This window comes from Oncorhynchus tshawytscha, linkage group LG23 (genome assembly GCF_018296145.1).
Source record: "Oncorhynchus tshawytscha isolate Ot180627B linkage group LG23, Otsh_v2.0, whole genome shotgun sequence".
In the NCBI taxonomy this organism is placed as follows: Eukaryota; Metazoa; Chordata; class Actinopteri; order Salmoniformes; family Salmonidae; genus Oncorhynchus; species Oncorhynchus tshawytscha.
The window spans coordinates 8,004,908-8,026,575 of NC_056451.1; the positions used below are offsets into that span (position 1 = coordinate 8,004,908).

The 21,668-nt window shown below is 42.5% G+C and overlaps 1 protein-coding gene across 1 annotated transcript in view; it reads right to left on the minus strand.

Annotated features, from left to right (window-relative positions):
• Positions 1–21,668, minus strand: part of LOC112223056 (myomesin-3) — a 78,254-nt gene that overhangs the window by 54,468 nt on the left and 2,118 nt on the right. The window contains 1 exon segment of the mRNA XM_042304387.1: positions 21,403–21,529. The gene's annotated coding sequence lies outside the window, so the exon portion shown is untranslated.

The window sequence follows — 21,668 nt, forward strand, 5'->3', positions numbered from 1 at the left end:
AGTGGCTATAGAGTCAGCTACCATCCTCAGTAGGAGTGGCTATAGAGTCAGCTACCCTCCTCAGTAGGAGTGGCTATAGAGTCAGCTACCATCCTCAGTAGGAGTGGCTATAGAGTCAGCTACCATCCTCAGTAGGAGTGGCTATAGAGTCAGCTACCCTCCTCAGTAGGAGTGGCTATAGAGTCAGCTACCATCCTCAGTAGGAGTGGCTATAGAGTCAGCTACCATCCTCAGTAGGAGTGGCTATAGAGTCAGCTACCCTCCTCAGTAGGAGTGGCTATAGAGTCAGCTACCATCCTCAGTAGGAGTGGCTATAGAGTCAGCTACCATCCTCAGTAGGAGTGGCTATAGAGTCAGTAGGAGTGGCTATAGAGTCAGTAGGAGTGGCTATAGAGTCAGTAGGAGTGGCTATAGAGTCAGTGGCTACCCTCCTCAGTAGGAGTGGCTATAGAGTCAGCTACCATCCTCAGTAGGAGTGGCTATAGAGTCAGTAGGAGTGGCTATAGAGTCAGTAGGAGTGGCTATAGAGTCAGTAGGAGTGGCTATAGAGTCAGTAGGAGTGGCTATAGAGTCAGTAGGAGTGGCTATAGAGTCAGTAGGAGTGGCTATAGAGTCAGCTACCCTCCTCAGTAGGAGTGGCTATAGAGTCAGCTACCCTCCTCAGTAGGAGTGGCTATAGAGTCAGTAGGAGTGGCTATAGAGTCAGCTACCATCCTCAGTAGGAGTGGCTATAGAGTCAGCTACCATCCTCAGTAGGAGTGGCTATAGAGTCAGCTACCCTCCTCAGTAGGAGTGGCTATAGAGTCAGCTACCCTCCTCAGTAGGAGTGGCTATAGAGTCAGTAGGAGTGGCTATAGAGTCAGTAGGCGTGGCTATAGAGTCAGTAGGAGTGGCTATAGAGTCAGTAGGAGTGGCTATAGAGTCAGCTACCATCCTCAGTAGCTTTCCATCTAAGTTCTCAATGCCAGGAGGTTTGTCGTTATTGATCGATAACAATACTTTTTCCACCTCTCCCACAATAACTTTACAAAATTCAAACTTGCAATGCTTTTCTTTCATTTTTCTTTCATTTTTTATGCATGAATACAATTGCTCACTGTTCGTTGTTGGCATTTCCTACCTAAGTTTGCCCACTTTGCCAATTAAATAATTATTAAAATAATTGGCAACATGAAATGGTTTCGTGATGAATAAGCCATCTGATTCGATGAAAGATGGAATTGAATTAGTCTTTCTGCCCATAATTTCATTTAAAGTACTCCATTGAAAGTTTTTTTTCCATCATTCTTTGTATCATTGACCATGGCTTCATAATACAGTATATTCTTATTTTTGTTGAGTGTAGTCACATAATCTCTAAATTTGCAGTAAGTAAGCTAGTCAGGTGTGTAGCCAGACTTATTAGCCACTCCTTTTGCCCCATCTCTTTCAACCATACAGTTTTTAGATTCCTCATCAATCCATGGAGCCTTAACAGTTCTAACAGTCAGTTTCTTAACAGGTGCATGTTTATCAATAATTGGAAGAAGCAATTTCATAAATTCATCAATTGCAGCGTCTGGATGCTCCTCATTAATCACATCAGACCAACAAATATTTTATAACATCATCCACATAAGAGTCACAGCTAAATCTTTTGTATGATCTCTTCTATACTATTTTAGGCCCAGCTGTTGGAACTTTGGCTTTCCTGGATATAGCCACTATATTGTGATCACTGCATCCAATGGGTACGGGTACATCTTTAGAACAAGGTTCTACGGTATTAGTAAAAATGTGATTGATACATGTGGATGATCTTGTTCCTTTAGTGTTTGTAAACATCCTGGTAGGTTGATTAATAACCGGAACCAGATTACAGGTACTGGTTGCAGTAAGAAGTTTCCTCTTGAGCAGACAGCTTGATGAAAACCAGTCAATATTCAGGCCCCCAAGAAAGTAGACCTCTCTGTTTACATCACATACACTATCAAGCATTTCACACATATTATTTAGATTGTTAGCACTTGGTGGTCTATAGCAACACCCCCCAAAAAAGGCTTTAGAAGTGCCAAGTGAACCTGCAACCACAAAACTTCAATAACACTTGACATAAGATCTTCTCTAAACATTACAGGGATATGACTCTGAAAATATACAGCAACACCTCCCCCATAAGCATTTCTGTCTCTTCTACAGATGTTATATCCTTGTATTGCTTACTGCTGTATCATCACATTAATTATCTAAGTGAGTCTCAGAAATGGCTAATATATGAATGTTAGCAAGTTATTGATTTCATGAACCTTATTTCTAAGGCTACATATATTAATATGGACTATTTTCATCCCTTTCCTGGGTAGCTTATCAGAGATAGACATACTATTGAAAAGAGTAAACAAAGCAAGAGAAAGAAATATACATTCAGCAGTCCATCAATTGATGTGTTTGTGCTGCTGGGTTGAAGCTACAAACCCATAGTCTTGGCTCTCTCATCCCTTCTATGCTTCTGGGAGGGAGATTGAACAATGAGCCTGTCATAGCAGATGTAAGCAATGTCCCCACAAGCTCTGGCGGCTTTCATTGCTGGGATAATTTCTTTCCTCTTCTGGCGCACAGCTTCATTGATAGTCCTCGTTGAGTAAGATATACATTCATCTCAAATTCTTGGCTCTTTCCAGATCAGCTACCTTGTCCTTGAACCTCAGGAACTTGACCACTATTGGCCTGGGCCTATCACCTGAGCCGGTGATGGGTTTTCCAGTCCTGTCATCCGGGATTTTTGTGTAGTTTATTGGCTTTACATATAAACGTCTTGAGCCAGTATATGAGGTCATAGAGCAAGAGTTTTAAATGACAGAGAAGAAGAAGAGTGAAAAGAAAAAATGGACATGAATGGAATCTTCGTTTATCGTCAACCTCTGATGCTTCAAAAGGACGGCCCTTGAACTAAAGCCCGGCGCCAGTGGAACTTGACCTTATCTTTTCATGGATGATGGAGTGGGAGGATGCAAAGATTGCTTTGGCGTTTCATGGCGTCCCATTGATCTTTATAGCTGACGTTGCTAACTTAGAGGCTGTATCATACAGATAGTTGTCCACAGAGAGTCAGAGACTATGCTGACTGCAGAGTCATGCTTTGAGTCTATTCTCTATTTGATTGAATATATTTTTTAAATGTAACTTTTATTTAACTAGGCAAGTCAGTTAAGAACAACCTGTTGAGGCGAGGGGTTCCCCCGTTCAGCTGAAAAGGTGGCGCAGGGAATGCAAAAATATTCTTTAGAAATATTTAACCTCCACACATTAACAAGTCCAATACCTCAAATGAAAGATAAACACCTTGTTCATCTACCCAGCGTGTCAGATTTTTAAAATATTTTACAGCGAAAACACAACATATATTTATGTTAGACCACCACCAAACCAAAGAAAAAACGTAGCCATTTTTTCCAGCAAAAAGATAAAATCACAAAATGTAACGGTTCTCTTGACTTGAAGGAAAGGCGAACCAAAATGCAGCGTGGTTTCTATTCATGGTTCTTTAATGAAGAAAACTATACATGAACAGACTAACAAAAACAAGAAACGTGAAACCCTAAAATAGCCCTATCTGGTGAAAACACAGAGACAGGAACAATCATCCACAAAACCCAACACAAAACAGGCTACCTAAATATGGTTCCCAATCAGAGACAATGACTAACACCTGCCTCTGATTGAGAACTATATCAGGCCAAACATAGAAATAGACAAACCAGACACACAACATAGAATGCCCACCCAGCTCAAGTCCTGACCAACACTTAAACAAGGAAAACACACACGAACGATGGTCAGAACGTGACACAAAAGCAGGATTAAAAATAAAATCAATCACTAACCTCTTGAAAATCTTCATCAGATGACAGTCATATGACATGTTACACAGTACATTTATGTTTTGTTCGATAATATGCATTTTATATCCATAAATCTCGGTTTACATTGACGCCATGTTCAGAGACAGATAACAGAAATACTCATCATAATCTTTGACTAAAGATACATGTTCTACATATAATTAAAGATACACTGGTTCTTAATGCAACCGCTGTGTCACATTTTTTTTAACGTTACGGAAAAAGCCTAACATTGCAATAATCTGAGACGGCGCTCAGACGTAACAATATTTCTCTGCCATGTTGGAGTCAACAGAAATACAAAATTACAACATAAATATTCCCTTACCTTTGATGATCTTTCATCAGAATCTAGTGCAAGGAGTCCTAGTTCAACAATAAATCGTTTTGTTCCATAATGTTCAATTCTAGTGTCCAAGTAGCAGCATTTGCTATCACTTTCAGCTCACATGCCCAAAAAATGACTTCTGGTCCCGGATAACTTGCATGAAAACTTCCAAAAGACATATTACAGGTCGAAAAAACTGGTCAAACTAAGTGCAGAATCAATCTTCAGGATGTTATAATGATATATATCCAATAACATTCCAACCGGATCATTCGTTTTCATCTGGGGCTGATTGGAACAGCCGTAGCACTCAAAGAGAAAAGCGCCACAACAAAATGGCATTCTCTTGCGACACTGACTATTTTCCCTCCCATTAGGTCAAAGTTCACAGCAAATGCTCCAATACACTTTCTACTGAATGAGCGGGGCGGGGGCGTATGCCTTATGGTTAACGAGACATGGTGTGATGAAAGAAACATACAGGAACTCAAATCCTTCTGTTCACCTGATTTAGAATTCCTCACAATCAAATGTAGACTGCATTATCTACCAAGAGAATTCTCTTCGATTATAATCACAGCCGTATATATCCCCCCCAAGCAGACACATCGATGGCTCTGAACGAACTTTATTTGACTCTTGACTCTTTGCAAACTGGAATCCATTTATCCGGAGGCTGCATTCATTGTAGCTGGGGATTTTAACAAGGCTAATCTGAAAACAAGACTCCCTAAATTTTATCAGCATATCGATTGCGCAACCAGGGGTGGAAAAACCTTGGATCATTGTTACTCTAACTTCCGCGACGCATATAAGGCCTTGCCCCGCCCTCCTTTCGGAAAAGCTGACCACGACTCCATTTTGTTGATCCCTGCCTACAGACAGAAACTAAAACAAGAGGCTCCCACGCTGAGGTCTGTCCAACGCTGGTCCGACCAAGCTGACTCTACACTCCAAGACTGCTTCCATCACGTGGACTGGGATATGTTTCATATTGCGTCAGATAACAATATTGACGAATACGCTGATTCGGTGTGCGAGTTCATTAGAACGTGCGTTGAAGATGTTGTTCCCATAGCAACGATTAAAACATTCCCTAACCAGAAACCGTGGATTGATGGCAGCATTCGTGTGAAACTGAAAGCGCGAACCACTGCTTTTAATCAGGGCAAGGTGACTGGTAACATGACCGAATACAAACAGTGCAGCTATTCCCTCCGCAAGGCTATCAAACAAGCTAAGCGCCAGTACAGAGACAAAGTAGAATCTCAATTCAACGGCTCAGACACAAGAGGCATGTGGCAGGGTCTACAGTCAATCACGGACTACAAGAAGAAAACCAGCCCAGTCACGGACCAGGATGTCTTGCTCCCAGGCAGACTAAATAACTTTTTTGCCCGCTTTGAGGACAATATAGTGCCACTGACACGGCCTGCAAAGAAAACATGCGGACTCTCCTTCACTGCAGCCGAGGTGAGTAAGACATTTAAACGTGTTAACCCTCGCAAGGCTGCAGGCCCAGACGGCATCCCCAGCCGCGCCCTCAGAGCATGCGCAGACCAGCTGGCCGGTGTGTTTACGGACATATTCAATCAATCCCTATACCAGTCTGCTGTTCCCACATGCTTCAAGAGGGCCACCATTGTTCCTGTTCCCAAGAAAGCTAAGGTAACTGAGCTAAACGACTACCGCCCCGTAGCACTCACTTCCGTCATCATGAAGTGCTTTGAGAGACTAGTCAAGGACCATATCACCTCCACCCTACCTGACACCCTAGACCCACTCCAATTTGCTTACCGCCCAAATAGGTCCACAGACGATGCAATCTCAACCACACTGCACACTGCCCTAACCCATCTGGACAAGAGGAATACCTATGTGAGAATGCTGTTCATCGACTACAGCTCGGCATTCAACACCATAGTACCCTCCAAGCTCGTCATCAAGCTCGAGACCCTGGGTCTCGACCCCGCCCCTGTGCAACTGGGTTCTGGACTTCCTGACGGGCCGCCCCAGGTGGTGAGGGTAGGCAACAACATCTCCTCCCCGCTGATCCTCAACACTGGGGCCCCACAAGGGTGCATTCTGAGCACTCTCCTGTACTCCCTGTTCACCCACGACTGTGTGGCCATGCACGCCTCCAACTCAATCATCAAGTTTGCGGACGACACAACAGTGGTAGGCTTGATTACCAACAACGACGAGACGGCCTACAGGGAGGAGGTGAGGGCCCTCGGAGTGTGGTGTCAGGAAAATAACCTCACACTCAACGTCAACAAAACTAAGGAGATGATTGTGGACTTCAGGAAACAGCAGAGGGAACACCCCCTATCCACATCGATGGAACAGTAGTGGAGAGGGTAGCAAGTTTTAAGTTCCTCGGCATACACATCACAGACAAACTGAATTGGTCCACTCACACAGACAGCATCGTGAAGAAGGCGCAGCAGCGCCTCTTCAACCTCAGGAGGCTGAAGAAATTCGACTTGTCACCAAAAGCACTCACAAACTTCTACAGATGCACAATCGATAGCATCCTGGCGGGCTGTATCACCGCCTGGTACGGCAACTGTTCCGCCCACAACCGTAAGGCTCTCCAGAGGGTAGTGAGGTCTGCACAACGCATCACCGGGGGAAAACTACCTGCCCTCCAGGACACCTACACCACCCGATGTTACAGGAAGGCCATAAAGATCATCAAGGACAACAACCACCCGAGCTACTGCCTGTTCACCCCGCTATCATCCAGAAGGCGAGGTCAGTACAGGTGCATCAAAGCTGGGACCGAGAGACTGAAAAACAGCTTCTATCTCAAGGCCATCAGACTGTTAAACAGCCACCACTAACATTGAGTGGCTGCTGCCAACACACTGACTCAACTCCAGCCACTTTAATAATGGGAATTGATGGGAATTGATGTAAAATATATCACTAGCCACTTTAAACAATGCTACCTTATATAATGTTACTTACCCTACATTATTCATCTCATATGCATACGTATATACTGTACTCTATATCATCTACTGCATCTTTATGTAATACATGTATCACTAGCCACTTTAACTATGCCACTTTGTTTACATACTCATCTCATATGTATATACTGTACTCGATACCATCTACTGTATCTTGCCTATGCTCCTCTGTACCATCACTCATTCATATATCCTTATGTACATATTCTTTATCCCCTTACACTGTGTATAAAACAGTAGTTTTGGAATTGTTAGTTAGATTACTTGTTGGTTATTACTGCATTGTCGGAACTAGAAGCACAAGCATTTCGCTGCACTCGCATTAACATCTGCTAACCATGTGTATGTGACAAATAAAATTTGATTTGATTTTGATTGATTTAGAACAAATTCTTATTTACAATGACAGCCTACCAAACGACAAAAGGCCTCCTGCGGGGACGGGAGCTGGGATTAAATATAGAAGTGATTGCAACAGGAAAAGTAGAATGAAAGAGTGTGCAGTGGGTCAGATTCAAGCCCATGTGAGCAACGGTACATGTATTCTGAAGGCAGTGACCTAGACCGCTAGACTTCCCCACCCCTCACTCTGGATGTGCTCTACACAAGATAAGCCTGGAAATACTACCAGGCAGGGATGAATTAGTCAGGAGAAGATGCAGCAGAGATGTCTTTGCTTTGTGCTCGCTGTGGTGTTGCAGATTGAGACGGTTCAGTTTGAACTTTGCCTCAACTCTGACTTTGCCACAAATTTGACACATTGTTTCTAAATAACATGAATTGATCTTACTTTAGGGTGCTCTTGTTTCAACTGGCATTTGCTGGTGCATAAATGCATTTCAGAATCATAATTTAGTTGTCATGAATTGTACCTATTGTATTGACTAGCGTCCTATACAGGGGGTTGTGCTTGTTTAAGGAGCTACCTCCCGCTACAGAAACAGGACAAGGATCCTGTCGTATGGGCCATTCTGGTTCGTACAAGGCTTACTGTATTACTGTATATATCATACACCCTAACAACTGCGTAACTCGTCTCCACACACCATGTCCTGTGGCGTGGGAATTTGCCAATGTTCAGGATCTCCTTGACCGACAACACATCACCGGGAATGATGGGATAGAACTCGGAGTAGGAAGCCTCCTCATCACTGGTGCATCACAGGGACATAGAACAAACAACATATTAGATTAATTGGGTATTTTAATCAAAGTAGAAATCAGATCATTCAATAAATGATCAATTAATCATGAGGAGAAAAAAAATGGTTGTTTGGTCTGACAAGAGTTGTGGGACAGGGTTCATGTACCTGAAGCTAGATGGTGTTATTTCTACGAGGGTGTCAGACATCTAAACCTTAGCCCCAAGTCAAGTGTAGTTACAACTGTGCTGCTATTCTGAATCTGACCGCCAGTGGAGGTCAGACATCCAGAGGGAGTTCCACTCATAGGTTTCCTTTTAAAGAACAAACTAAATTACAAGAACATTGTTTTATTCAACAATATTTCTTACTGGGGACATGGCTTTGGCATTTAACATTTCAATTTCAAATGAAATGCGGAAACATTGCCTTTATTATTTCCTATTCCCGTGACACTCAGAAATTGTCTAAGTACTCTGGAGTCTGATTACTCACCAATAGAACAAGCTGTTGAGAATAACAGCTGAACAGAAACAAGGGCAATATTAACCTGTTGGTACTAGGGGGCAGTATTTTCATTTTTGGGAAAAAAACGTTCCCGTTTTAAATGGGATATTTTGTCAGGACAAGATGCTAGAATATGCATATAATTGACAGCTTTGGATAGAAAACACTCTAACGTTTCCAAAACTGTAAGGATATTGTCTGTGAGTATAACAGAACTGATGTTGCAGGCGAAAGCCTGAGATAAATCCAATCCGGAAGTGCCCCAGGTTTTGAAAGCGCTGCGTTCCAATGAGTCTCTATTGAACTGTGAGTGTGATATGAACCAGCTTACGCTTTCTATGTATTCCCCAAGGTGTCTACAGCATTGTGACGTAGTTTTACGCATTTATGTTGAAGAATAGCCGTAGGCGGCCACATTGTGTAAGTGGTCACATGGTGGCCCCGAGAGAGATTCTCGCGTAAAATACAGAGCTAGCCATTACTCCAATCGGTCCTAATGAAAAACGAATTGTCCCGATGTATATATTATCGAATAGATATTAGAAAAACACATTGAGGATGGATTATAAACAACGTTTGCCATGTTTCTGTCGATATTATGGAGCTAATTTGGAATATTTTTAGCCGTTTTCGTGACTGCAATTTCCGGGTGATTTCTCAGCCAAACTTGAAGAACAAACGGAGCTATTTCGCCTACAAAAATAATATTTTGGGGAAAAATGAACTTTGGCTATGTACCTGGGAGTCTCGTGAGTGAAAACATCCAAAGTTCATCAAAGGTAAACGATTTAATTTGATTGCTTTTCTGATTTGTGACAAGGTTGCCTGCTGCTAGCAGGGCATAATGCTATGCTAGGCTATCGATAAACTTACACAAATGCTTGTCTAGCTTTGGCTGTAAAGCATATTTTGAAAATCTGAGATGACAGGGTGATTAACAAAAGGCTAAGCTGTGTCTCAATATATTTCATTTGTGATTTTCATGAATAGGAATATTTTCTAGGGATATTTATGTCCGTTGCGTTATGCTAATTGTTGTCAGAGGATGATTACGCTTCCCGCATGCGGGATGGGGAATAGCCGAGACAGAGCTGAAGTTCAGCCTGATAATAGAGACTGATAACCTTTGTGAATAACGATGTCAATGTCGCTGGCCAAACTAAGACCACCTGACTAGCTAGACAGCCTAGAGCGGCTTTTATTTGGATCAGTAACTAGATACAGGATAAAGGAAAGGAGGGAATTAACAGGCGGCGTTGTATTCACTCGTCAGCAGTCACTATCGAATGGTTTCTAAAATAATTTGTGATATCACCTCCAGATACATTGTGTAAGTCTGTTCAATGTAAGATTTGCTTCTAAGTAACACGTACAAGGCTTTTCTCCATATCAATTTTAAGGGAACACAGCAGTGCTAAACTTGGGAACCTCCATACCAATGTAAGAAAAGGGTAGGATAAGAACAACAAATCAGTTGTGAGATGAATTACATTCCAACTATACTATATATATTTTTTGCAATTACACCCCATTTTTTTTAACACTGCTGCAACTCGCTGTTTATGATCTATGCATAGTCACTTTACCCATACCTACAATACATATGACCTCAATTACCTCGACTAACCTGTAACCCCGCACATTGACTCAGTACCGGTACCCTTGTTCTGTTACCTTCTTTTTACTTTCGTTTATTTAGTTCATATTTTCTTAACTCTTATTTTTCTTAAAACTGCATTGTTAGTTAAGGGCTTGTAAGCATTTCACAGTTAGCATCAATATGGCGGCTGTAGTAATTGTGCATAAATCATCTCTGTGGCCTTTTCAGGTATGAGAAATGAGCGCCGTGTTGAATCTTTAAACATCCCTGCGAGTTCATCCTGATTTCATCGATCATGAATAAAAATTCACACAAAACACCCACCCAGCCAGTAACTGCATGTAACGGCAGATCTCCTCTTCGTCTGAAAAGGAGTAAGGATCAGACCAAGATGCAGCGTGGTAAGTGTCCATAATGTTTTTAATAAAGACAAATGAACACTCGAACAAAAACGATAAACGATAACGATCTACAAAAACCGAAACAGTACCGTGTGGCGACAAACACACACACGGAAACAAACACCCACAAACCAACAGTGAAACCCAGGCTACCTAAGTATGATTCTCAATCAGAGACAACTAACGACACCTGCCTCTGATTGAAAACCATACTAGGCCGAAACAGAAACCAAACATAGAAAAACAAACATAGACTGCCCACCCCAACCCACGCCCTGACCATACTGAATAAAGACAAAACAAAGGAAACAAAACAAAGGTCAGAACGTGACACTGCAGCTGACGTGATATCTGGTTGAGATAGGTGCTCCCATGTGGGGTCCTAACCGAGCTGAAATCTAGTCAGGCAATGCTGTGGCTGACCTGTTTTCTCTCAACTGAGAGTAATGTTATATTCACCTGCTGCCTTCTTATCTACTAGGTCTGTTCTGCTTTGTTCCTCTTTTTTAGTGGTGCATAAAGCCATGTTGTTTTGTTGTGGGGAGGTTGTAGAGCCAGGAGGAATGAACAGCCAAATGAATGACCACAGGGTCGTATTCATTTGTCAATTAACAAAAGGAAACTAAATGAAACAGGAAGGGACTACCAGAACTTGTCCAATAGGAAATGCTTGTTTTTTAAGTTTTACGTTTCAAAACACTTTGATACGGTGTGGACTAATGAATACAACCCAGCTCTTAACAATTGCAACAGGGTCTACGAATCATAGGGATTATTTGTGGACCTCTGGCTTTGAATCCAGTGCATGTTGTGTAGACGTGCTCAATTAAGATGCAGCAGCATTGTATTCAATTGCCGTCGTAGGATCACATACCATCAATTTCCATGTTACAATTTTTTATTTAAAAAACAAATGCTGTCAGGGGATGCACCAGTAGCCATGGCTCCATGCCTGTTTGTGACAGAAACACACAGTAGTTGTTCTAATTCAAAAGTGTTGTTTCTGTCTCTTGTGCTTCAGCTATCTAGAGCTAGGGCAAATGTCATTCACAGACACGCAAGCACACACACAAAATCAGTTTCAGTGGTAGTCTACACCTGTTGTCTACGAAGCATGTGACAAATACATTTGGATTTGATTTGACACTGCATTGGCACAACAGTGGGTAGTGAGGAGTAGCAGTTTCACATGGGCACACAAAGGCCCTTAATACCCAGCAGATACCAATAAGGGTTTAGTAGGGATCACAGCCAGCCACTCTTATTGTCTTTATTCAAATCTGCCTTCAATATTTAGCAGGGCCGGATTTCTACTGTTCCTGTTTCATCTAGAGTTATTAAATTAGACTAACCTGCAGGTCTGCAATCTGGATGGACGAACAAAAGGAATGAGACCAAATTTGTCCTCGGGGTACTAGTGGAAATAAGCTATTATTCCATGGACTTGCCGTAGGCTGGTTGGATAGCTCATTTTTACCCTGTTACAGGGAGGTGTGAGACCAGGTGCAGAGGGTGTATTTGTCTCGGTACAGCCAACAAGACATTGTTAAATGTCTCCAAGGCGTGAAGAAAAAACAGTGAGAGCCATTGGGTAGATCTCTGAGACAGGACTGCTAATGAAGCCAAAATCTGACTTAATTTGACTTAATTTGACCAAACAAGAAATGTATCAACCCCTACAAAAAATGTCTATTAATTATAATTCACATAATAATTCACGTTTCCTGTTGCTACAGGATTGTTTTCCTGCTGTAGCAAATTGGCTGAAATTAAGATCCTCCATCTTTTTACTGGTATATTTTACATAACAGGATGTCCTTGTGGCTTGTTCTATGTTGGAAAGACTTACTTGAATACAGCTTTTTACATACACTATTATGTATATACAAAAGTATGTGGACACTCCTTCAAATGAGTGGATTAGGCTATTTCAGCCACACCCGTTGCTGACAGGTGTATAAAATCGAGCACACAGCCATGCAATCTCCAAAGACAAACATTGGCAGCAGAATGGCCTTACTGAAGAGCTCAGTGACTTTCAACGTGGCACCGTCATAGGATGCCACCTTTCCAACAAATCAGTTCTTCAACTTTTTCTGCTCTGCTGTAGCTGACCCAGTCAACTGTAAGTGTTGTTATTGTGAAGTGGAAAAGTCTAAGAGCAACAACATCTCAGCCGAGAAGTGGTAGGCCACACAAGCTCACAGAATGGGACCACCGAGAACTGAAGCTTGTGGCGTGTACAATCATCTGTCCTCGGTTGCAACACTCACTACCGAGTTCCAAACTGCCTATGGAAGCATCGTCAGCACAAGAACTGTTTGTTGGGAGCGTCATAAAATGGGTTTCCATGGCCGAGCAGCTGCACACAAGCCTAAGATCACCATGCACAATGCCAAGCGTCGGCTGGAGTGGTGTAAAGCTCGCCGCCATTGGACTCTGGCAGTCTGACGGACTAATTTTGGTTTGGCGGATGCCTTAAAAACGCTACCATAGTGCAACTGTAAAGTTTGGTGAATGAGGAATAATGGTCTGGGGCTGTTTTTCATGGTTGGGGCTAGGCCCCTTAGTTCCAGTGAAGGAAAATCTTAACGCTACAGCATACAATGACATTCTAGACAATTCTGTGCTTCCAACTTTATGGCAACAGTTTGGAGAAGGCCCTTACCTGTTTCAGCATGACAATTCCCCCGTGCACAAGGCAAGGTCCATACAGAAATTGTTTGTCGAGATCGGTGTGGAAAAATTTGACTGGACTGCACAGAGCCCTGACCTCAACTCCATCAAACACCTTTGGGATGAATTGGAACGCCGACTGCGAGCCAGGCCTAATCGCCCAACATCAGTGCCCGACCTCACTAATGCTCTTGTGGCTGAATGGAAGCAAGCCCCCACATCAATATTCCAACATCTAGTGGAAAGCCTTCCCGGAAGAGTGGAGCCTGTTATAGCAGCAAAGGGGGGACCAACTCCATATTAATGCCCATTATTTTGGAATGAGATGTTCGACGAGGTGTCCACATATGTTTGGTCATGTAGTGTATCTCATAGGATGCCCATGTATATTGTTCTATATTGGAAAGAGATGCATGAATATTGATCTCTTTGAAAGCATATCATCTAAGTTTTGTTAGCCTGTTTTCTCCCCCCTCGTGTTGTTTTTCAGCAACATTTTTTTGAGTAATGATATCAATATCGAAACCACACACTCCAGCACACCTTTTTTTTCTGAAGGAGCAGGCCTCTATTTACTGTGTGTGCTTAGTGGACCGGAGCCAGTGTGATATTGTCCAGCCTTAGGCTCCATGCTACATTATTCAAGGACACCCTATCACTCTCTCTCTCTGCACGCTGCGGAAACAGTCCAGGAACCAAACAAAAGAAAAAGCAGAAGTTGCTCTCTCTGAGCTCTGTGAAATGGGGAACTGTCCCAGCAAATAAACGAAATAAAACGGGAAGTCACAACAATTTTCATTGTCATCACAAGTAGGCTTTCTTTCTGAAAGGAGTGCCTCAAGCAATATGGCTACATATATTAGCTGGCTGTATTGACTTGGGGGGAAATCAATTGTGACTTTCAGAAATGTGTTGTAGTGTGGGGCAATTCAAAAACCCAAATATAGACCAAGCAGCCCATATAAGACCTGATACAAGCATTTACTCTCAAAAAATCTCCTGAATGCAGCTGTAGTTGCTCTTGTTAAAGTGTAATAGACCCTTGTGGATAAAAGTTGAGCAAAAGTTAGCACCTCTCCTACTCCTTTAAGATGCCTTCCAACTTTATTGTCTCGACGTGCCGCCCAAACACCAAGTGTCCTTGTTGTTTATAGGTGTATAAGAGGGCACTTTATTTATTGATAGTCTAAGAAGAGAATGTTGACTTGAATGGGAACGTCTGTTGTTTTAAATTACACTGTCAATCCTCCATAAGAAACCTATACCTAACCTAAACCTACCTACCTAAACCACAGTAATATAGATAATAGAATAGAAATGACCATTTTAGTTGATATTTAATGGTGGGTGGGCCATCTTTGTGGTAGTAATAAGAAGTTAAATGTTCAATTCAATTTACATTTCAATGGTGTACCAGTTAAACTGCAGTGGTCTGAATGGATAGGTCCATTATATGAATGATATTTCTATGGTTGAAATCACCCACCCTACATTCAAGAGCATGTGGTGTCTGTTGTTGGTCTTATATGTTAGTTTAGAGTTCTATTGTTTTGTCCATGTCGCCTCCTCTATTATTTTCTGTATCTTGGATCGTTCCATAACACTAGCTATCTTTGAAAGTTTATAGCCCTTTTACTAAACCTTTTTTGATTTGAATGGTTGCTCTCAATGCAAAGAGCTTTGTGATTGTAATGTATTATTATTATTATTATTATTATTATTATTATTATTGTGTCTCAACCGGTGGCGGGCACAACACAAAACCCCCAGATGACGTAAAGTAGGGTTTACTCTACAACATATGTGAATGTGAAATATGAGTTTAGAGTTGCACTATGCAAAAAAAGCGCTGACGTTTCCTGGTTGCTACAATTCTGAGAGTTTGCCAAATTTCTGTTTATATGACGAAACAAGCCTAGTGTAGTATAGGGTAGAGTAGAGTGTAGAGAAACATTTAAACTGCTGTGAAAAATATTTTCCATAAGCAAAAATATTGTGTTTTCAACTGTTTGAAGCTGGTTTCCAAAAACAAAAATAAAAGACTCAAAAACAAAACTTAATAATGGGAAGCATAGAAATAGCATAGAAATAGTGCACATAGAACATATCTGCTGTTTCTTATACTGGCATTCAATGAGAATAACAGACCTATAAATGTGTGTGTGTGTGTGTGTGTGTGTGTGTGTGTGTGTGTGTGAGAGAGAGAAAGAGAGAGCTATATTGGTGTTCAGTGTTTGGGTTGTCTGTGTGACAGGTTTGGTTATGTTTACACTTGACACTGCAGAAATATGTATTCAATGTTTATGTATTCCTATTGGTTGGTGTTACACCATAAGTTGTTATACCAATAGTTACGCTTGCAGATAGGTAGGTCAGGTCACGTTCTGAAATGGTGCATTCTATTTACGTATTTACAATGTGTATGAGTTCACTGTGTACATGTCCTGATGTGTATAAACTGTGTATGTGTACGGTATCTGTTAGATATTGGGGGCTTTTATATGTTATTGCTATAAGAATGAGTTAGCTAGCATGCTCTAATTGTAATGGGCACATTAGCTCCCTGCTAATTCACAGTTATTTCCATGTTAACAGACGAATCACAAATCTACAGCCTGCAAATCTACAGCCTGCAAATCTACAGCCTGCAAATCTACAGCCTGCAAATGTGCTTCCTTCTGTTAATCGTCAGGTACTTACATTTATTGTATTTTGTACATTTTTTGTCATTGTTATAATGTTTCAATACAAAATACCCAGTCTGATATTGACATGCAAGCATCAAATCAAGAATCTACAGCCATCAACATACTGTTGTCCTGCATATCTAATGTGCTTCCTTGTGTCTATCATCAGAATAAACACCAAAGAACTCGGACCGCCAGCTGGTTATTCCTTTCTTTAATTCAAAACACAACACAATAGAGTTACGAAGTACGATCAGATCAAATCAAATCAAATTTTATTTGTCACATGCACCAAATACAACAGGCGTAGTAGACGTTACAATGAAATGCTTACTTACAAGCCCTTAAACCCCTAAAGGATTGGTGGGTCACCTATATTCACTTCACATTTCCACAAACTTCAAAGTGTTTCCTTTCAAATGGTGTCAAGGATATTCATATACATGCTTCAGGTCCTGAGCTGCAGATTTGGGTAAGTCATTTTAGACAAAAATTGGGCAAAAAAAGGGGCGGATCCTTAAGAGGTTTTAACGACCATGTAGTTTTAAGAAAAATAAGTGTTAATAAAGTATTTACAAAAATAATAATAATAATAAAATCAAATAAAAAGAAAAGAGAAAAATAACTAAAAATTACAATAAACAATAAAATAACAGTAGCTGGCTATATACAGGAGGTACGTACAGAGTCAATGTACGTGGCCATAGGTTAGTCAAGATAATTGAGATAATATGTACATGTAGGTAGAGGTAAAGTGACTATGCATAGATAATAAACAGAGAGTAGCAGCAGCGTAAAAATGGGGGTGGGGGGCAATGCAAATAGTCTGGGTAGCCATTTGTTTAGCTTTTCAGAAGTCTTATGGCTTGGGGTAGAAGCTGTTAAGAAGTCAGTTTGTACCTAGATTTGGCCCTCCGGTACCGCTTGCCGTGCAGTAGCAGAGAGCACAGTCTATGACTAGGGTGGCTGGAGTCTTTGACCATTTTTAGGGCCTTCCTCTGACACCGCCTGGTATAAAGGTTCTGGATGGCAGGAAATTTGGCCCCAGTGATGTACTGGGCCATACGTATACCCTCTGTAGTGCCTTGCGGTCGGAGGCCAAGCAGTTGCCGAACCAGGGGGTGATGCAACAGGTCAGGATGCTCTCCATGGTGCAGCTGTAGAACTTTTGAGGATCTGAGGACCCATGCCAAATCTTTTCAGTCTCTTGAGGAGTAATAGGTTTTGTCGTGGCCTCTTCATGACTGTCTTGGTGTGTTTGGACCATGATAGTTTGTTGGTGATGTGGACACCAAGGAACTCGAAGCTCTCAACCTACTCCACTACAGTCCCATCCATGAGAATGGGGGCGTGCTCGGTCCTAATTTTCCTGTAGTCCATGATCATCTCCTGTGTCCTGATCACATTGAGGGAGAGGTTGAGCGATGTGTTGTTACCTACCCTTACCACCTGGGGGTGGCTCGTCAGGAAGTTCAGATCCAGTTGCAGAGGGAGGTGTTTAGTCCCAGGGTCCTTAGCTTTGTGATGAGCCTTGAGGGCACTATGGTGTTGAACGCTGAGCTATAGTCAATTAATAGCATTCTCATATAGGTGTTCCTTTTGTTTAGGTGGGAAAGGGCCGTGTGGAGTGCAATAGAGATCACGTCATCTGTGGATTTGTTGGGGCGGTATGCAAATTGGAGTGGGCACTTCATGCCTACAGACATGAGGGCTATGGGTGGGTATTCATTAAGAAGGTTACCTTGGTGTTATTGGGCACGGGGACTATGGTTGTCTGCTTGAAACATGTTGGTATTACAGACTCGGTCAGGGACAGGTTGAAAATGTCAGTGAAGACACTTGCAAGTTGGTCAGCACATGCTCGGAGTACACGTCCTGGTAATCTGTCTGGCTCTGCGGCGTTGTGAATGTCGACCTGTTTAAAGGTCTTACTCACATCGGCTATGGAGAGCGTGATCACACAGTCGTCCGGAACAGCTGGAGCTCTCATGTAGGCTTCAGTGTTGCTTGCCTCAAAGTGGGAATAGAAGTAGTTTAGCTCGTCTGGTAGGCTCGTGTTAATGGGCAGCTCATGGCTGTGCTTCCCTTTGTAGTCCATAGTAGTTTGCAAGCCCTGCCACATCCGACGAGCGTCGGCACCAATGTAGTACGAGTCAAGCTTAGTGCTGTATTAATGCTTTGCATGTTTGATGGTTCGTCGGAGGGCATAGCAGGATTTCTCATAAGCGTCCGGGTTAGAGTCCCGCTTTAAAGAGGCAGCTCTGCCCTTTAGCTCAGTGCAGATGCTGCCTGTAATCCATGGCTTCTTCTTGGGGCATATGGTCACTGTGGGGAAGACGTCATCGATGCACATATTGACGAAGTCAGTGACTGATGTGGTGTACTCCTCAATGCAATCGGAATAATCCCGGAACATATTCCAGTCTGTGCTAGCATAACAGTCCTGTAGCGTAGCATCTGCGTCGTCTGACCACTTCTGTATTGAGCGAGTTACTGGTACTTCCTGCTTTAGTCTTTGCTTGTAAGCATGAATCAGGAGGATAGAGTTATGATCAGCTTTGCCAAATGGAGGGCGAAGGAGAGCTTTGTACGCGTCTCTGTGTGTGGAATAAAACTGGTCTAGAGTTTTTTTCCCCCTGGTTGCACATGTAACATGCTGGTAGAAATTAGGTAAAACTGATTTAAGCTTCCCTCCATTAAAGTCCCCCACCCCTAGAAGCGCGACGCCTCTGGATGAGCATTTTCTTGTTTGCTTATGGCTTATGCAGCTCTTGAGTCTTAGTGCCAGCATCGGTTGTTGGTGGTAAATAGTGTGGTATACAGCTTATCATGAGATACTCTACCTCAGGCGAGCAAAATCTTGAGACTTCCTCATTATTAGATTGCTGACTGCTGTTTACAAATAGACACAGACTGCCACCCCTTGTTTTACCGGAGGCAGCTGTTCCATCTTGACGATGCATGGAAAACCCAGCCAGCTATATGTTATCCATGTCGTTGTTCAGCCACGACTCTGTGAAACACAAGATATTACAGTTTTTAATGTCCCGTTGGCAGGGACTCATCCAGTTTATTATCCAATGATTGCACATTAATAAGACTGATGGTAGAGGCAGATTACCCACTCGCCGTTGGCTCCTTACAAGGCTCCCCGACATCTCTGTCTCTTCTTCATGCGAATGACCAGTATTTGGGCCTTGTCCGGTGTCTGAAGAAAATCCTTCCCGTTCGACTCACTAAATAAAAAATATTCTTCCAGTACGAGGTGAGTAATGGCTGTCCTGATATCCAGAAGCTTTTTTAGATCATAAGAGAAGGTGGCAGAAACAGCATGTACAAAATAAGCTTTGAATAACGTGAAAAAAACACACACAATAGCACAATTGGTTCAGAGCCCGTAAAACGGCAGCCATCTCCTCCGGTGCCATACACATAATGGTATGGTGTATGGTACATGTACAGTATCTGTATGGTATGGTGTGTTTGTGTATGTGTGTGTGTGTGTGTTTATATGTGAGTCATCTGTCTGTACATGTGTGTGCAGTATTTGTGTGCGGAGTGTGTGGGCAGTCGTTGAGTCAATGTTGGTTGGTGTGTGTTTATATGAGCATGGGTGAGCTCTGTGGTGAATTAGGGCTGTTCTGGGGATTGAAGGCTGACTTTGGCAGGGAGAGACAGACAAGGTTGACTGCTCATCCGGAGGTATCTCAATACAAGCAGCAACGTGTCTCTCTTTCTGGAGAGGGTCTCAATGACGTGTGTATGTGAATGTGCAAGTCTGCATACAGTGTACGAGTCTAATCTAAAATCTATAGGCAACTTTATCCACATTGACTTGTGTGCACCACGTGTTGATGCACGTAAGTGTAGCTCTAATACTGCCTTTAAGCAAACACTCACACACTCCGGACACACACTGCATCACTGCGCTGCTGTCTCAATGAGCTCAGAATAACTGCCACCCGCTCATGTCCTTGTTTAAAAGCTCTAATGTCATCCCACAACCCACAACAAACCAGGGCTCCATTATATACAGGGCACTTTTCATCTGTCTAGCTATGCACATATCCGGTAATAGACAGTAATACTTGGATGGTCAACATTGACTGTACTTTACTCCCATGCAAGCAGTTTTCAATGAAGTGGATGAATAAATTACAGGATATATTGTGCTAAGGAAACTGGGTCTTTAGAATTGTATTTGCATCCACTGGATGAACATGATCAAAACATAATACTTGGACGGTCAACATCTACTTTTCTCCAATGCAGGACAGGTTTCCATAAAGTAAGTGTATGATACACTACATTGCCAGAAGTATGTGGACACATGCTTTGTCGTACATCTCATTCCAAGATCGGGGAGTTGGTCCCCCTTTGCTGCTATAACAGCCTCCACTTGTCTGGGAAGGCTTGTATGCTGTAGCGCTAAGATTTGTCTTCACAGTCCCGGACCATCATTCCTCCTCCAGCCAACTTTACAGTTGGCACTATGCATTAGTGTTCTCCAAACCCAGATTTGTCAGTCGGACTGCCAGATGATGAAGCATAATACATTACTCCAGAGAATGCGTTTCCACTGCTTCAGAGTCCAATGGCGGAGAGCTTTACACCATTCCAGCCAACGCTTGGCAAAGTGCTAGGCGATCTTAGGTTTGCGCGTGGCTGCTTGGCCATGGAAAACTGAGGACAGATGATTTTTACGCATTACGCGCTTCAGCACTCAGCGGTCCCATTCTGTGAGCTTGTGTGGTCTACCACATCGCGACTGAGCCGTTGTTGCTCCTAGACGTTTCCACTTCACAATAACAGCACTTACAGTTGATCGGGTCAGCTCTAGCAGGGCAGAAATTTGATGAACTGACTTGTTGGAAAGGTGGCATCCTGTGACGGTGCCACGTTGAAAGTCACTGAGCTCTTCAGGAAGGCCATTCTACTGTCAATGTTTGTCTATGGAGATTGCATGGCTGTGTGCTCGATTTTATACACCTGTCAGCAACAGGTGTGGCTGAAATAATCAATCCACTGATTTGAATTTCAACATACTTTTGTATATATACTGTATATACAGAACACCATATTCAACTAGATCTCTTCTGAAAATTCTTTATTTATTATATCAATGTTTTTATAATAAGCATTGGATAAACATGATCTATGTTATGATGAGGAAGCAGGGGGTGTGTACCAGGGTGCCTTTACCTGGAGGTGAAGGTTTTCTACTTGATCAGCGAGGCCAGCGCCATGCTGTGGGACATCTGGTGGGACTGCTCTTCCTGGACCCGTGTCATCAGCGTCTTGGTTGCCATGGTGAACCCCTGACCAACACCTGTGGAGGAAGGAGGTAGGAGAGATGAGGGAAGGATGAAGGGAGGAGGATAGATCATCCAACATTGCACAGTATGACCACTCTGTGGGTTGACATGATGGAGACTAACAAAGGAATGCAACAGAGATCTCTTTTCACT